The following is a 16,530-nucleotide window of genomic DNA, read 5'->3' as shown; positions in this document are numbered from 1 at the left end:
TGGAAGCACCTGGTGGGCTAGTTGGCCCCCAGGGTCCCTCAGTATTGAAAGGGAATTATTTCCCCAACTTAAAACGCACCACAGGGCGTGTTTGCACACGTCACCTCAGGCCCCATCCCCTCCCTTCACCACTGTGTAAATGCGCTCTGTGGCCGTTCTAAGTTGAGAGATTAAGTCCCCTTGAATCCTAAGGGTCCCTAGGGTCAAACGTGCCCACTACGTACCTCCAGTAAGCGCCACAGAGCTGCGTTGCAGAGAGGTGTAAAAAGGGACGAGGCCTCACAACACCTGTCTGCAACGCAGCTCCCTGGCGCATACTGGAGATACCTGTTGTGCTAGTTGGCCCTCAGGGACCCTCAGTATTGAAGGGGAATTAATTCCCCAGCTTACAATTCGCCAGGGGGCGTGTTTGCAGAGTGCTGCAAGGAGGGGGCGTGGCCTCCGGCGCGATGCCGGTCTTTTATTTATTTTAAGGAGGGGGCTGTGTGGGCCCCCCTTCTTTTTCTAATTTATTGGCACTGGGGACCCCATGCCCCAGGGCCTGCCCCTAATTCTTTTTTTTAGAAAAAAAAAATGGAATGGGGCCGCGGGGCCCCCCTCCCGAGGCCTTAATCGGCCCCGGGGACCCCAACCCCCGGGGCATGGCCTTTTTTTTTTTATTCTTTAGGAGGGGGCTGCGTTGCCCCCCTCCTCAGGCCACTTATGGCCCCGGGGACCCCATCCCCCAGGGCCGGCCTTTGTTTTTTATAATCTTTTTTTATATATATTTATAGAAACCTAGGACATGCTGGGCAAACCATACGTACCTATCACCATGACGATTTGCGTGATATTCATTAAAAGGCGACTATGCATACAATGAATCCACGTGGAATGTATTTACACCGCTAGTGAAGCTCTGACGTGTCTGACGCCCTACCGTGCCTAATCCCGGCGCCCCCGCCGGTTGGTACTCTCCAAATAGACACCCTTGTCGTTTATTTATACAAACATGGTTAGCTATTGACGGGCACATTTAATACACACGCACACCAAGCCATTCAATGGGGATTCGACAAAAATTCGACCAAAACTATGCAAGAAACCCTCCTCATGGTTAATAAAACACACATCCACCGCCGGATGTGTAATACTTTTTATTTTACTCTCTGGAAAGGAGACGAACCTCACTTGAGAGACACAGCGCGCTCCTGGCTGAGCCCAATGCTGTGTTACACCCACCAGTGCCCAGCGAGTGCCACACACCTCTGTGTTGTATTCCACCAGCTAGTGCGTATGCTATGACACTCTCTAGCCCATGTGCACTGTAACACCACCCCGTGAATAAGTCATGCCACACTTGCCTTCGCACAGGTTATATTGCCCCATCTAACGTGCCTTCCTCAATGCCTATGTTATAACGCACAGCGCTATGCCATACATATTGCAATCTGGGATCCGTATCTTTGTCACAGTGCATATGCAACGTTACACTCCCAGCACATATTTTATATTACAATTTTAGAGACTAATTAGGTTACACAACACTGGCCTGTGCATATTACACTCCAAGGTGCATATCACATAGCACGCGGCAGTGCCTGTGCTATCTCACGCTCTTCAATGAATCTGTCATTGCGCACAATGTATTGCATATTATATTTCACGCCCGGTTCATCTTATATCACACTTTTTGGTGCATAGTTTATACCATACACTATATCTAGTTTTCATTTTCAATCGTGCTCTCAGGATTATATTCTATATAACACTGTGTTCACCTACCCTTTTCACAGGCATTACATTTTGCTATGGGGGGTGGAGGGTCAGGGGGTGTTTCTGCCGAGTGAGCCCGGAGTCACAGTCACAAACGTCCTCTTCTTCCTGAATTAAAGTGAGATTATGCTGCATACTTGTTCATATTTTAAGTAGTTCGCACAGACACACATTTTAAAAACAATACCCGCCTTCTCTAAGCAGTTAGCCTGCTGCCCCATCCACCTCCTCCCTATCCTCTGTTGTCTGAATCCATGGACTAGCCTCCTCCCTCCTTCCATGCATGGTCTGATGTGCTGCCACTGCCCTCCATTTAGCATGATGTACCAGTCCACTCCTCCTGCCCTTCATTGCCCAGTTCTATGCCCCATCATTGACCTCCTGCTTAGCCTCTGTACTTAGCTTGCTGCCCCTATTCTCCTTCTCCCTGCCCTCCGATGTCTTTGTGCGTGCCCCTACTCCATCCTTTTTGCCCACCATGTTCCATGGACCTGCCACTCCTATCTACTCTGAGTGTTCTGTTGAGCTGCCACTCCCCTCCCACCTGCCTAGCATTGTCAGATGACTGTAACCTATCCCTGCCTGCCACCTCCACCATGCCTGTCCACATTCCATGCCCCTATCCCCTTCCTCCTGTCCTCCGTGGTCCATTTTACTGCCACACCCTTCTGCCCTCCCTGGTCTGTTGTGCTGCAACTGCTCCTCCTGCCTGCCCCACGTGGTCTGTTGTGAGGCCCCTTCCCCTGAACTCTCTTGTCTGTGCCCAGGTCCTGACCCTCCCTTCTATCCTCCATGGTCCTTTGTGCATGCCCCTGCACCCTCCTTCTTGCCCATCATAGCCATTGTGCTGCCACTAACGCTCCCGCTTGCCATGCATGGTCTTCTGTGATGCCAAGGCCCCTCCCACCTTCCCTGTGTGGTCAGCTAGCTGCCCCTGACCCCCTCCCACCTTCCCTTCACGGTCTGTGTCTATGCCATCATAGTCTCACTGTTGCTCTCCATGGTGTGTCTTGCTTCTAGTGCCCATCCTGCCTGACCTCCATGGTCATCTTGCTGCTCCTGCCCTGCCACCTTGCCCCCAGCCCTCTGTTTCCATGTGCAGACCCCTATTCCCTCCCTCCTAGCTTGTCTGTTCCTTTGTAATGCCCCTGATCTGTCCCTCCTGCCCTTTATGGTCTGTTATGCTGCAGCTTTCTCTCCTGTCTGTCCATTATGGTCAGCTAGCTACCATTGCCTCTTTCCCCTCTGTTCTCTGTTGTCCATGTGCATGGTCCTGTCCCCTCCCTTTTGCCTTCTATGGATTGTTGTGCTGCACTCCCGTCCCGCATGCCCTGTGTGGTGTATTGTGCTGCTGCAAACCCTGATGCCTGCCCTGTAGGGTCAGTATGGTGCACCTCTCCATGTCCTTCCTGTCCTCTGTTATCCGAGTCCATGTCCCTACCCCAATTCCTCCTGCCTTCCATAATCCAATGTACCATACTTGCGAACATTTTGAACTTGGTAAGAGGGAGATTTTGAAAAAAACTGGGGTATTGATTTTCCTCTTTGAGTTACATTGAAAAAGAGGAGATTGTAGACAGGAGACAGATCAAATAAAGCCCATTTGAGCTTAAAAACATTGGATGTTTCCTGGCTGAATCGGGTCTGTTGGCATGTATGGTTGTACTACCACTGCCTCTTCCTTCTGCCCACAATGGTCTATTATATTGCCACAGCCTCTCTTTCCAGTCCTGTATTGTTGGTTTGTTGCCCCTGCCCCCCTTTCCACTGCCCTCCATAGTCTGTTGTGCTGCCACTGCCCTTCCTTCCTGCCTGCCCAGTGTGGTCAAATTGTTGCCTCTGCACCCTCCTACCTGCCTTCAGTTTTCTGAGTCCGTGCACCTGGCTTCTGCCTCTCAACAGTATCCTAATGAACGACTAGATTGCTAACATTCTATATTTATTACAAAAGTGTGGAACGCCAGACGTCATCTTGATGTAATCAAAACTGTAATACCTAGAGCATTTCCTTTAGAAATTACATATATGAGAGGGTCTTATTTGCATCAAAATTATGGTTAGTGCTCTAAAAAACTAAAATTAGGACATATTTTCTGAGTTTTCTAATAGCGACAAGGCACTTTTAAATCATTTGTTATCTTTATGTTTTTATCCAGTTGACCACTTGATTAAATGTTGCACTTAGGGGAGAGGATGTGGTGTTACTTCCAGAGCTGCAGACTTTGCAACTGGGGAGCCAGGTTGGAGTTTCTGCTTCAGCTCGAAATTCTGTGATTCTGGTCAAATCACTTACTCTCCCCATGTCTACAACCAAATGAATTTGTTCTTGTGTGATGTAACCAATGCCCATGTAAAGCACTCCAATACCTGACAAGTCTGCACTATATAAAACTGCAACAACAAAAAAAATTAAAAAGTCTTTTGCACACTCCTGTCATTGGGCTACATGTGGGCTACATCTGGGTGATATTTGTGCTTCATTTGGGCTCTTTTGTCTCTGGTGGCCATCTTGGGAGATTTATTTGTTATGAAGTTTTCTAATTTCCTCATTTACTGCAGTCTCCTCAGTAGGAAATGCTTTCAGATTTTTACTTTGATTCCATCAAGAAGGTATTCAGATATGTCACACATTTGCCATACATTCTGAATGTTTAATGAAATAGAAGAGGATTTGTGAAGTCACTCAAAATGTGCCCTAATTTTTCTTTCTTCAGCACTAATCATACTTTCTATGGCAAAATGAACCCCCTCATTGTGTTCCTTTTTAAGTTAAATGTTTTAAGTGTTACCAGTTTAATCCAATCAAGATGGCTTCAGGTGTGCCGTACTTTTGCCATAAGTAAGACAGTAAGCGATCTAGTTGTTCTTGAGAAAACTCTGGGACATTCTGTCATTGGGCTATACTTGGGCTACATCTGGGTGCTATTTGTGCTACAATTGGGCTCTTTTGTCTCTGGTGGCCATCTTGGGAGCCTTATTTGTTATGAAGTTTCCTAATTTCCTCATTTACTGCAGTCTCCTCAGTAGGAAATACTTTCAGTTTTTTACTTTGGTTCCATCAAGAAGGCATTCAGATGTGTCACACATTTGCCATAAATTATGAATGTTAGCACTCTAGTTGCTCATTAGATCACTGTAGTAAAGCTACTGCTCACCTGGGAAGTCTGCTGCTGGTATTCAAAGTGCATGTTTCAGTCTGCATGTCCGAATTTTTTAATGAAATAGAAGAGGATTTGAGAAGTCGCTCAAAATGTGCCCTAATTTTTATTTCTGCAACACTAATCATACTTTCTATGGCAAAATGAACCCCCTCATGTTGTTCCTTTTTAAATTAAATGTTTTAGGAGTTACCACTTTATTCCAATCAAGATGGCTTCAGGTGTGCAATGCGTTTGTCATAAGTAGGACCGTTAGCGCTCTATTTGTTCTTTAGAACCCTCTGGGAAGCTGCAGTACAACACAAAGAAATCAACTGACAGTCTCTGCCCTTGTTGGATGTACATGTTTTACTGAGAATGTCAGACTTCGTTCTCACATGACTGAGAAATATAATGTGAATTTATAGAAAATATGCTCTCAGTTTAGCTTATAGATCACCTTCCAAACCTCTGTGGGAAAAGCATCAGAAAATAGTTTTCTCTCAAACATGATTCATGATATCCCAGCAGAAGGCTTTTTCACATGGTAAAATCACCTTAGAACACACCACAATTCCTAAAATAAGTATGGTACCATCAACAAATGATTTATAATGTAACTAAAGTCTTAAAACCTTCTATTAACTGCAATGCTTTTTAATGAGGTGCTATCATGTATATTGGTCCCAAGATGGCTGCCAACACTTCTTGGATGAAGTGCTGACAGCCAATCAGATCTCACGATGAGATGTGTGGTTAGGCTCCGTCCAGATATATATGTGATTTTACTTTTGATTTTCTCAGGAACTACTGAATGGATTTACACCATTTAACCAAAAGACACGACTCTCAAAGAAGGGCTACATTTTTGCCAAATTTGGTGTAGTTCCGTTCAGCAGTTCGGGCTGTAGCTGCGATTAAAGGTTCCTATAGAAAATTGCATGGGGAAAACATGTTTTGAGACCCCCCTTTTTTCTCGGCCCCCACTTGACGAATCACCCCGAGACTTTAAGGATAGGAGCGGACCGGAGCGCCCCACCAGTTTTGAAAATTTTGCAAAGATTCGTCAACCGGCGCCAAAGTTATTCCAAATAGAATGTTGCAGATTTCCTATGGATAATAGGTCCTAACTATAACTACCTACTGGCGACCGCCAGTAGGTTATATATATATATATATAAATATATATATATATATATATATAAATATATATATATATATAGATAGATAGATAGATAGATAGATAGATAGATAGATAGATAGATAGATAGATAGATAGATAGATAGATAGATAGATAGATAGATAGATAGATAGATAGATAGATAGATAGATAGATAGATAGATAGATAGATAGATAGATAGATAGATAGAAAACTTTCCGTGGATTCTTCGTGCTCCGAAAAGACCGGTTGTATGCTGCGACTGCTATGAGGACGAAGAATCCACGGAAATTTTTGGCTCCAGGATCTGAGGTGCCCATCGTTGAAAGGAGGCGTGATTGCCCCTGTTGTATACCACACGAAGGTGACTACCTAGAGCGCCTCACGCAGGAGGAAAACTGTGCATGACGTGCCGATTTCCCTTGAACATAATCATCCATTTAGGAGGCGGAGTGCCCCTAACACTGTCACTACCTTTTGGTGCCACAAAATATATGTTTTAAAAGGATCAATGAGAACAATGTGCTGAATCTTCCATTGATTAGGAGGCCACGCGCCCATATTTCACTGACATTCTTTGTGTGCCACTGCAATCATGACCACAGAGGGTTTGAATGCCAGTCGAATAAGTCTTTCATGAGCTACAGGAGTTAGCAATAATAAGCATTCAATACGCTACTCGAACTTAAAGTTCAATAGGCTATACACAAGATATCTTTCTCTTCGTCCTGAAGAAGACCCGTGTCTGATGCTCTTAACTAGCACATACCAGGGTCGAAAAGTCGACGCATAACTAGTAGCATCATAATCCGAAATGACTAAAACCAAAAGAATATAATTCTACGTCATTTTGAGATTTAGTATATGTTCTCACTCTATCCCTGAATGTAATTTTGTAACTTAAAGTTTTGTATCTATATGTAATTTTTTGTGATAAACGTACCTCACACCGCACTTCCCTGTTTTCACCGTGACCTTGTGTATATATCCTGCAGTTTAAATCTACATGGTTTTTTCATATAAATTTTGTTTACATTGAAATTAACACAATTGGTTTGTGCCTTTTAAATAAGACATGTGTTTAGACAATTGGGTGCTTTTCACTAATTGTATAAGAAGTAAACAAATTCTTGATTTTGTTAAGTGCGTTGTGGCAGAACCACTGTACGTTTAAGGCAATATTCCCAAGGTTCTGCACTTTACTGGGTATCCCCATTGATGAATACTGAGATTTCAAGTAAGTCAGCCAGGCGTTGCCACCTTTGGCATCTCAGACTCTCCTTTTTCTCCACCTAACCCTATACCAGGGCATCTGTGTTAAGCCTCACATTTCAGTTCCATACTGTGATCGTGGGTCACAGGTAGGGGGACCAATTTTTAAAAACCAAAAACCAGGATATCCTACAAACGTAGAGGTCAAACTATAAGTTTACATTTACCAAAGGGCATGGAATGATTTAATTGACAGCGTTCACCAACATGGAATATATAGACAGTAATGCAAGATGGGATATTAATTGATACGTTGACACACAACATCACTTTTGTTAAATAAATTGGTATTGACAAGGGCTGAAAATTAGTCCTGCAGTGGATAGAACACATGAAACCTGTCCCTCTCTGTGTACAGTCCCAGGGTTTCAGGGCTGAGAACTATCAGGTCAGGCTAAATGGAATGGCCCAGGGCGGTACCACTTCTAACAAGGGTCTAAATATATTCCTAAGTAGCATTGTTTTGAGGTATTCACTAACCTTCCCTTCCCAAACAGGTGTAACTTAGTACTGCCTTAATGAGCAATCCCAAATGTGTGACAAGTGTATAATAACAGCTTGCAAACACAAGGAGATGATGGACGGAGCACTGTAACTTTTCAGACACTCACCCCCAGTCACAGATCTGGATTGAATCCATCATTGTTCTTTAGCTCACTTTGCCACCTCAGTTTAGACCCAGCCATATGCAAATCAGTCTCGACCCTGTGCCTCATGGGAACAGTCCAGCCCGAACTGCCAAGCCAGGTCTTCCCTTAGCCGGAAACAAGCATCCTGGGACCTGTTTCTGAGTAACACCTTCATCAGCCAGGCTAGCTTGAATCCAGTGGCAAAATGAGCAAGTGACCCACGTCTGGGCATACCCTGCCAACTTAGGGCAAACAAAGCAAACACAAGGAGATGATGGATGGGCGCTGAAACTTTTCAGACACTCATCCCTAAGTCACATATCTGGTTTGAATCCATAAAAGCTTGCAACAGTTTTCATATCCATAAGTTTATGTATTTTGTGAACAAGTGCAAATGACAATGGTTTTGGAAATACATGTTTCCAAATTAATTTTTGACATCCTTTCTTATTCTTTCACTTACAAATATTTTTCTCTGGCATGTTCTTTCTTCTTCGACCCATACTATAAAACCTGGTCTGATTGATGCTCCTTCCTACATTTTCTGCAACAGTTACATTTGGATATTCCAGCACTGTTGTAAATGTGTAGTTAAATGTGGGAAATACACTTCCAATGGTTGCGAATATCTAATAGCATTCTCCTCAGTGACCATGGTGGGCATTTATACAAGCTTACCTGACACATTCCGGAGAACACCTAAAACTGCAACTTAAGAGAGAGGTTAGAAATTCTTAAGCCACCTAGACTTATGAATACAGAGCAAGCCAGGTACACCTTTCAACCAGTGTAAGTCGGTCGTACATTTGAAAATGTTCTCTGTTTACTGTGCCCACAGTCTTTAAGTGAGGAGTGGTAAAGGTTAAGGTAATGATGGGTATCACCCAGAGATGTAGGGCTTGGGATTCACAGCAGGAGGCAAGGGTTGCACCTGAATTTATGGTCACATGGATATTATTGAGTTTATTTATATGCTCTTTGGTGCAGGCCCTGAACACAAGGTATCTAAGCCAGTTACTATAGGAATTCTGTGACTGAGAACTGTCCCTGAAGCCATGAAATAAACTTGTTTACCAATTAGCTTAGGTTAACCACTTGAAGGAGCAGATATTATGACATTGCATTGATCAAATCTGGGTGATCAAACACTGTTTGATATCAGTTCAGTGTTTTGGAATTACATTTTATCGATGTTAAAGAAATAGCTTCCACAATCATAATTCCATTTTAAATAAGTTAACTGCTGAATTCTGACTTTATATGTGATTGCTTACGTTGTGGAAAGGCTTCAAGATGATTTATCTGGAATATTTCTGTTTGTATGCAAGTGCACAAGTATATGTCGTGTGAGCTACAACACTTGGACAAAACTTTGACTCTCTCTCGTAACAAAAAAGGCAACAGGGAAAGCAATATCCAATGAATGATTGAAGCAAAATAAGGTGTCATAAACTGCACATCTGAATGACTGATCTGTAGGCTTCCTAAAGTAAAATGAGAATGACAAACCATTGTAGGCAGCTATATTTCACATCAGGAGACAGCACTTTTTGTAATATGTAATCTGGCTGAGATTTTGGGTGCATTTGTCTAGCATGGGAAGGTTTTTTGTTGTCCTTGTTAGCATATGTGGCTTGCACAGAGAAAAATTACTTGGCCTTTGCTCAGTATATACATTTTTCATTGTTTGGTAATGTGTATGCAAGCATCAATTAGTGACACAGCACAAGTGAGTAGATTGCGATCCACTAGGCTTGCTAAAGCTTTAGCCAGTGACACTTTCCCTCGTCTTGTTTTTTTCCTGAAATGCTCATTAGAGGGCATATTTATGTGAAAGTCACACAGTGCAGCGCAGCAAGTCACCTTGCTGCACTGCATGACAGGAAAAGAGCAGGAATGTGCCTTGTTTAAAAGAATATCATGAATTCCTGCCTTTGTCCCTGTGCTGGTTCCGTTTTGGCTGCCTAGTGCCAATGCAGGCAGCCTTGCACCATGGTGCAAGTGTGTCTGTGTTTCATGCAAGCTTGTTTTTGTAGAAAAAGGGGCACCTTCCTTCACAAAAACAATCCTGAGAGACATATTCAATCAATCAATCAGGGAATTGTAAGCGCGCTATTCACCTGTGAAGGTCTCAAGGCACTGGAGGGGGAGGGGGGGGGGGGGCGGATCCGTTCAGCCGAAGAGCCAGGTCTTGAGAGTCTTCCTGAAGGTGTTCAGGGAGGGGCCGCGTCTGATGTCTGCCAGTAGCTCGTTCCAGGTCTTGGCTGCAATGTGAGAGAATGATCTTCCGCCTGCTCTGGCTCTGTGGATGTGCGGGATTTCAGCCAGTGCGAGGTTGGAAGATCAGAGGTTTCTTTTGGGAACGTGGAAGTTTATTCTGTCGTTGAGGTATGTGGTTCCGTTGTTGTGTAGGCATTTGTAGGCGTGGGTGAGGATTTTGAAGGTGACTCTCTTCTCCACGCGGAGCCAGTGGAGTCTCCGCAGGTGTTGTCTGATGTGTTCATGCCGGGGGATGCCGAGGACGAGTCTGGCCGCGGTGTTCTGTATTGTCTGGAGTTTGCGGAGTAGGGACGTGTTGATCCTGGCATATAGTGCGTTTCCATAGTCCAGTCTGCTGGTGATGAGTGCATGGGTGACTGTCTTCCTTGGCTCAGGGGGGATGCATTTGAAGGTCTTGCAAAGGATGCGGAGGGTGTTGAAGCAGCTGGAGGTGACGGCATTGACCTGTCGGTTTATGGCGAGTGATGTATCGAGTATGATACAATGGTTTATGGCGTGGTCTGATGGGGTGGGTGGGCTTCCAAGGGCGGTGGGCCACCAGTTGTTGTCCCATGCGGAAGGGGTGGTTCCGAGGACGAGGACTTCTGTCTTCTCGGCATTGAGTTTTAGGCAGCTGTTGGTCATCCAGACTGCGACGTCTTCCATTCCTCTCTGGAAGTTGAGTTTTGCGATGGTGGGGTCTCTGGTGAGGGAGAGGATGAGCTGGGTGTCGTCGGCGTAGGATATGATGTTGAGGCCGTGTTGTCGGACGATGGCTGCGAGGGGGGCCATGTAGATGTTGAAGAAGATCGGGCTCAGTGAGGACCCCTGTGGGACTCCGCAGGTGATTTCTGAGGGGGCGGAGAGGAAGGGCGGTAGTCTGATCCTTTGGCTTCTTCTGGTGAGGAACGATTGGATCCAGACCAGGGCAGTTCCTTGTATACCGGCGTCGTGTAGTCTGGCGACTAGTGTGCGGTGAGAGAAGGTGTCGAAGGCTGCAGACAGGTCAAGGAGGAAGAGGGCTGTGGAATGGTCTTGGTCCAGGAGGATGCGGATGTCTGTGGCGGTGAGCAGGGCGTTCTCGGTGCTGTGGTTGCTTTGGAATCCAGATTGTAATGGGACGAGTACGGCGTTCTCTTCGATGAATCATGTCAGTTCCTTGTTGACTGCTTTCTCTGCTACTTTCGCTGTGAAGGGGAGGAGCGAGATGGACCGGTAGTTCTTGAGGTTGGTGGAGTCAGCTGTGGGCTTCTTAAGTAGGGGCCTGACTTCTGCACGCTTCCAGTCATCTGGGAAGGTGCCTGTTGTGAATGTGGTGTTGATGGTGTGCTGTAGTTCAGGTGCAATGGTGTCTGTGACTCTGTGGTAGATGTGCGGGGGCCAGGGGTCAGTGGGGGCCCTTTCATGGTCGTGGCTGTGTCCTCGGTCTTGATTGGTGTCCAGTTGGAGATGGTGGGCTGGCTGGTGTCCCTGGGGGGCGGGGGGCCAGCTGTGGCATCATGTGGGTAGTTAGCGAAGTTGTCGCAGAATGTTCTGATCTTGAGGTGGAAGTAGGTTCCAAGCTTGTCACAGAGGTCTTGGGATGGGGTCATATTTGTGGCATCGCTGCATGGGTTGGTGAATTCCTGAATGACACTGGAGAGTTCCTTGGAGTTGGTGAAGTTGTCGAGGATTTTGTTGTGGATGAAGTTTCTTTTGGTTGTTCTGATTTGGTTGTGGTAGTTTGTCATGGCGTCCTTATAGGTTGAGTAGTTATCGGTTGTCTTGGTGTTCCTCCAGTTCTTCTCCAGACATCTGCAGGTGCACCTGGCTTCTTGGAGATCGGTGGTGAACTAGGCGGCTTTCCTGGGGCATTGTTTACCGGGGTTGCGTAGAGGGGCAAGCTTATCTGCACAGTTGGAGATCCACGTGTGGAGTCCTCTGGCTGCGATATTTGTGTCCGATGCCCAGGTGTGCTTGTCTAGGGTGAGGGTGGAGTTCAGTTGCTCGTCGGTAACCTTGCTCCAGTTTCTTCGTGGTGGGCGGGGGGCTGGTTTTGGTGCCTTGGGTTTGTCGACGGTGAAGTGAATGCAGTGGTGGTCAGTCCATGGTGGTTGTGTTGTGTAGCTGAAGTGAACGCTGGTACCTGCAGCGAAGATGGGGTCGAGGGTGTGTCCTGCTCTGTGTATCGGAGTGGTGACGAGTTGATTGAGTCTGATGTTGGCGAGGTTGTCATGGAGGATTTTGGAGTTGGGGTCGCTGGGATTGTTGAGGTGGAAGTTAAGGTCTCCAACGAGTATGTAGTTCATTGATGCGATGGTGTGGGATGCGATGAGGTCAGAGATGGTGGTGGCGAAAGGTGTTCGGGGGCCGGGGGGTCTGTAGACGAGGGTTCCTCAGTGCAAAGTGTTGGGGCTGGTCTGGATCTTGAAGTATAGGTGTTCAGCAGAGAGGAAGGTTTTGCTGCAGGTGGTGAGGCGGAGGGTGCTATTGTGGGCAATGGCGAGGCCCCCTCTGAGGGTGGTTGTGGCAGTCCTTCATCTGGATCTTGTATCCATCTGGGATTGCGGTGTTGATATCGGGCGGAGGAGACTTTTGTTCATGTCTCCGTGAGAGGTCTCCATGATGAATACGATGTCGGATGAGAAGGAGTCGAGTACGTTCCAGATTTCTGTGGCGTGTTTGTGTACAGAGCGCACGTTGAGGAGGATGCATCTTAGGATGCCGGTGGTGCTGGCATTGGTTGTGTTTGAGGCCGTGGTGGTGGTGAAGGTCTGGCAGCAGTGGAGGCAAGAGAACTGGCCGTGGGTGGTGTTCGGCGAGGCCTGTTGGCAGTCTCCGCGTCTTCCGGTATTGAGGGTGTGGAGGGCGGTTGTGCTGTAAGGGGGGTGTTGAGATGCAGGGTCCCTGGCGCTAGTCGTGGTCTGGTCATGGACGGGCGCAGACGGACTTGCCTTTGGCGTGCCAGTGGCGCGACCCCGCAGCTGCTGCCATTAAGTAGGGGAGGGGGAGGAATGTCAGCTGGGAGGTGGGTACAGGTGTGAACAGGGGAGAGGGGCTGCTTGGGCAGCAGCAGCGGGGCGAGGGAGGTAGGAATGGAATGGAAGAATGGAAAGAAGACCCTAAAGGAAGAAAAACAATACAATAGCAAGAAATAATAATACAACAATACAGTAACACCAGTTATAGTAATTACCAGTACTGCAGTAATTAGGTGCCGGTAGCAGGAAATGGGCAGAGGCAGCTAAAGGCACAGCGGAGCAAGACAGCTGCCTCGAACTACTCTCGGACGGAGGCTGGGGCTCGGCGGCTGTGAAGGTGGCGCGGTGCTCCAGGGGAGAGAGCAGGCCAGTGACCGAGGGTCAGAGGTCTTTCTCACGCTTCCCCGCAGTGGCCACTATTAAGTAGGGGAGGGGGGAGGGACGTAAGCTGGGAGGTGGGAATGGTTGTGAACAGGGAGGAGGGGCCGCAGGGGCAGCAGCGGTGGGGAGAGGGAGTCGGGAATGGAATGGAAGAATAGAAAGAAGACCCTGAAGGAAGAAAAACAATACAATGGCAAGAAATAATAATACAACAATACAGTAAGCACAGTTACAGTAATTACCAGCACTGGAGTAATTAGGTGCTGGTAGTGGAAAACGGGCAGAGGCAGCAAACGACACAGCAGAGCACGACAGCTGCCTCAAACTCCTCTTGGGCAGAGGCTAGGGCTCGGTAGCTGTGAAGGTGGTGCGGAACTGCTGGGGAGAGAGCAGGCCAGTGACCGAGCATCAGAGGTCTTTCGAAGTGTGCTGAACAATGCAGCACACATAGAAAGAGGAAATAACCAGGAGAAATAAAGATATTTCTCCTTGTTGCGCCTCCACTGTGAAAGCGTATTTCAAAGGTGTACCATTTTTGGTGAATCAGGGAATGCATGAAAAATCATGGGAGTTGTGAGGGAACACCAATCCAACACCTACCCAGAGCAGAGTAATGCAACACAGTGATTTGTGCTGTGTTGTGTTACTTCACATTTGTGAAGCCACTCATGGCCTCACAAAGTGGCCTTGCATGGAATCATAAATCGCATTTTGGGCTTGCATCGCACTTGCACCACATTGCATGGTGCAAGAGTAACGCAACTCCCCTCATAAAAATGCCCCCAAATGCTTTAAGGTTGGGATAAGAATTGAATCTCAAGCATTACAAACTAGTCCTCAGTGATTTGTCCTTTCAACTGTAGTTTCTTACAAAGCGTAGCAACATACCCTCTCACTTCTCACCTCTCTGTCATTGGGAAGCCTCTCATCAGAACAGGCCTTGAAGTAATCTAATAGTAATCCCAAGGGCCACACTTACCAGTGGCCCGCAATATCAAGTCAATAATAAGCAGTTGGCAACGTAGAAGGTTCAAGCGTTTATTGGCCACAACAGAACTCTACATAGAGGAGCCTCATCGAACCTCACCCATCAGGTGCGCCGAAGAAGACTGCTGGCTCCTTGACAGAACCACACTTATATACATTACAGATTCAGCATACAAAGCATTGCAAGTGGAAAAGTACCAGTTAGTCCTAGAGCTTCTAAATGAGCTCATACCATCTGCCCGTATAAGGTTACTATCTCGTTCAAAGAAGGTCGGCCGGGTGACTCCCTTTTGTCTCGGGCACAGAGGAATTTAGCTTAGTACTCCCTACTGCAGATGTGACCTTGGGCCTCGGCCGTAAATACAATTCACCCTGTCTCTAGGCTGGTACGAGCTAAATCATACAGAAGGGGGGTAGAGAGAGACATGTGATCCGAAGCACGACCGTTCATGGTTCAAGATGGCCACAGTATGGCTTTTCGGCCCTTTCTATCATGCTGGACACGGAGACCAGAGGAGTTACTTTATAAAGCAGTCCTCGATGCATATGGAGTAGAGATACAGTCTAAGATACATTATGCTAACTACACATATTTGACTTGAATCCCACAGCCTTGAACACCTTCAAGGTAGTTAAGGTGCTGATTTGATCACATTCAAAATCTGGGGTGTACCTTTAAATAATGCAACAAGTGTAGTGGCACCAGGGTCCAGGCGTGTTCGGACTCACTATTCTCCAATTATGTCTGTGTTTTCACTACCAAACCGAGGGATCGGCTCCCATTTTCCAAGCTAAACTAGATTCTGGGATGGATGTGGCTGCCCTCACCTTCTTCATGTTTCCCCTTGAGTGCTTGCACTTTACATGATGTATTTACTATAATAAATGCATTATCTGTTTTGCATTATTATGAGGCTGTGTGCTGTTATTCTGAGATGGTGAGCTATCCGCCACTACCTGGATGCTTGCACACACAGCGTTCTCTTGTGTATCTACACAAGATCCTTGGCCAGATTTACAAAGCTTATTTAGCATTTCTTAACGGGCTGAATCGCTAGTTCAGCCAGTTAAGAAATGCTAAATAGCCTTTTGGCATGTACAAAGGCCATTTGGGAATTGCAAAATGTGATTTCAACCCAGTAGAAATTGCATTTTGTGACACCCTGTTGCAAAGTCATCCTGTGCCCTGGGCACCCCCAACTTTTTTGCCCACTGGTACTGGTAGTAACTAACTCTGACTGATTTAGTTTGGTTTAGTTTTGTTTCCATTTGAAAATTAACTGTAATGTAATTTCATGTAATAATGTGTGCACCGAAAATGACAAAAGAAAAGTAGGTGCTACACCACTATATTTAGATGTGTTCTCATGGAAACTTGTTTAGCATATATCTCACGTATGTATTAGTCGAATAACACATAAACGACAAAGATTTATATGCATTTTCTTATGTGATTATTGTAAACAACAAAAGTTTTTATGAGTGCATTATATTGACCTGTATTAATTCTGATCAGAATTAAATGCTTATCAATATATTTATGTTATATTTTGAATCCACATGCTATCTTCCTATTAATATAATTCACAAATTCACATCATTTTGTCATATGCTAGTCCAAATTCAATGTAGGCCTCATTTGCTTTTTCACAGAAGTTATGGACTAAACTTTTCCAAAGAGAATGAGAACTTTTTGCAATATTGCAAGTTGTATTGAATGATAACTGTTTCCTTAACCCCTTCGATGCGGCACCGATTCCCGCTCAGCGCTGACCGTTTCTTGCGCGGGCGTGGTCATGACGGAACGGTTCCGTCATGAGCACAGCTCAACCGACGCTCATGACGGAACCGTTCCGTCATGAGCGCCGAAGGGGTTAAGCATCTCCCAGACTGAATAGTGCACTTGCAACAAATTTTGTTACACTCTGGAACTGCTGCTTGGGAAAGAGTTCTTTTGAACCCTTGTGTTTTCTCTCTTAATGTCCTATT

This window comes from Triturus cristatus, chromosome 6 (genome assembly GCF_964204655.1).
Source record: "Triturus cristatus chromosome 6, aTriCri1.1, whole genome shotgun sequence".
NCBI lineage: Eukaryota > Metazoa > Chordata > Amphibia > Caudata > Salamandridae > Triturus > Triturus cristatus.
This window is presented reverse-complemented; position numbering follows the sequence as displayed.